Raw genomic sequence first — 2,500 nt, forward strand, 5'->3', positions numbered from 1 at the left:
CCCCATCTCCTAGACCACTCCCCTTGTTTTAAGACCAGTTCCCCAGTGTTACTGTCTGTCTCCTTTCTTTCTTTCTTTCTTTCTTTCTTTCTTTCTTTCTTTCTTTCTTTCTTTCTTTCTCTCTTCTTTCGTTCCTGCGCAGGGCGAAGGCTGAGTTGAAGAAGGAAGCAGACCCGTTTAAACAGAAGGTTCTGGACGGGAGGCAGCTGGCTCTGAAGATCAGCGCCAATTCAGTGTACGGCTTCACTGGGGCGCAAGTGGGCAAACTGCCCTGCCTGGAGATCTCCCAGGTGAACCCTGCACCCCTCCCCGAATCACCTTCCCACACCCCTCACCCCGCACCCCTCCCTGAATCACCTTCCCATACCCCTCACCCCGCACCCCTCCCCGAATCACCTTCCACACCCCTCACCCCGCACCCCTCCCCGAATCACCTTCCACCCCCTCACCCTGCACCCCTCCCCGAATCACCTTCCACACCCCTCACCCCGCACCCCTCCCCGAATCACCTTCCACACCCCTCACCCTGCACCCTCCCCGAATCACCTTCCACACCCCTCACCCCGCACCCCTCCCCGAATCACCTTCCACACCCCTCACCCCGCACCCCTCCCCGAATCACCTTCCACACCCCTCACCCTGCACCCCTCCCCGAATCACCTTCCACACCCCTCACCCCGCACCCCTCCCCGAATCACCTTCCACACCCCTCACCCCTCCCCGAATCACCTTCCACACCCTCACCCCGCACCCCTCCCCGAATCACCTTCCACACCCCTCACCCCGCACCCCTCCCCGAATCACCTTCCACACCCCTCACCCTGCACCCCTCCCCGAATCACCTTCCACACCCCTCACCCTGCACCCCCTCCCCGAATCACCTTCCACACCCCTCACCCCGCACCCCTCCCCGAATCACCTTCCACACCCCTCACCCCTCCCCGAATCACCTTCCACACCCCTCACCCCGCACCCCTCCCCGAATCACCTTCCACACCCCTCACCCCGCACCCCCTCCCCGAATCACCTTCCACACCCCTCACCCCGCACCCCTCCCCGAATCACCTTCCACACCCCTCACCCTGCACCCCTCCCCGAATCACCTTCCAAAACCCCTCCCCCTGCACCCCTCCCTGAATCACCTTCCACACCCCTCACCCTGCACCCCTCCCCGAATCACCTTCCACACCCCTCACCCTGCACCCCTCCCCGAATCACCTTCCACACCCCTCACCCCGCACCCCTCCCCGAATCACCTTCCACACCCCTCACCCTGCACCCCTCCCCGAATCACCTTCCACACCCCTCACCTGCACCCCTCCCCGAATCACCTTCCACACCCCTCACCCCGCACCCCTCCCCGAATCACCTTCCACACCCCTCACCCCGCACCCCTCCCCGAATCACCTTCCACACCCCTCAACCTGCACCCCTCCCCGAATCACCTTCCACACCCCTCACCCCGCACCCCTCCCCGAATCACCTTCCACACCCCTCACCCCGCACCCCTCCCCGAATCACCTTCCACACCCCTCACCCCTCCCCGAATCACCTTCCACACCCCTCACCCTGCACCCCTCCCCGAATCACCTTCCACACCCCTCACCCCGCACCCCTCCCCGAATCACCTTCCACACCCCTCACCCTGCACCCCTCCCCGAATCACCTTCCACACCCCTCCCCGAATCACCTTCCACACCCCTCACCCCGCACCCCTCCCCGAATCACCTTCCACACCCCTCACCCCCGCACCCCTCCCCGAATCACCTTCCACACCCCTCCCCGAATCACCTTCCACACCCCTCACCCCGCACCCCTCCCCGAATCACCTTCCACACCCCTCACCCCGCACCCCTCCCCGAATCACCTTCCACACCCCTCACCCTGCACCCCTCCCCGAATCACCTTCCACACCCCTCACCCTGCACCCCTCCCCGAATCACCTTCCACACCCCTCACCCTGCACCCCTCCCCGAATCACCTTCCACACCCCTCACCCCGCACCCCTCCCTGAATCACCTTCCACACCCCTCACCCTGCACCCCTCCCCGAATCACCTTCCACACCCCTCACCCTGCACCCCTCCCCGAATCACCTTCCACACCCCTCACCCTGCACCCCTCCCCGAATCACCTTCCACACCCCTCACCCCGCACCCCTCCCCGAATCACCTTCCACACCCCTCACCCTGCACCCCTCCCCGAATCACCTTCCACACCCCTCACCCCGCACCCCTCCCCGAATCACCTTCCACACCCCTCACCCTGCACCCCTCCCCGAATCACCTTCCACACCCCTCACCCTGCACCCCTCACCCCGAATCACCTTCCACACCCCTCACCCTGCACCCCTCCCCGAATCACCTTCCACACCCCTCACCCTGCACCCCTCCCGAATCACCTTCCACACCCCTCACCCTGAATCACCTTCCACACCCCTCACCCTGCACCCCTCCCCGAATCACCTTCCACACCCCTCACCCCGCACCCCTCCCCGAATC

The 2,500-nt window shown here is 64.6% G+C and overlaps 1 pseudogene; it reads left to right on the forward strand.

Moving 5' to 3' along the window:
• Positions 1-46: 46 nt before the first annotated feature.
• The window catches only part of LOC131732849 (DNA polymerase delta catalytic subunit-like), a 19,031-nt pseudogene continuing 16,577 nt past the window's right edge, over positions 47-2,500 (forward strand).

Source organism: Acipenser ruthenus, unplaced genomic scaffold (assembly GCF_902713425.1).
Source record: "Acipenser ruthenus unplaced genomic scaffold, fAciRut3.2 maternal haplotype, whole genome shotgun sequence".
In the NCBI taxonomy this organism is placed as follows: domain Eukaryota; kingdom Metazoa; phylum Chordata; class Actinopteri; order Acipenseriformes; family Acipenseridae; genus Acipenser; species Acipenser ruthenus.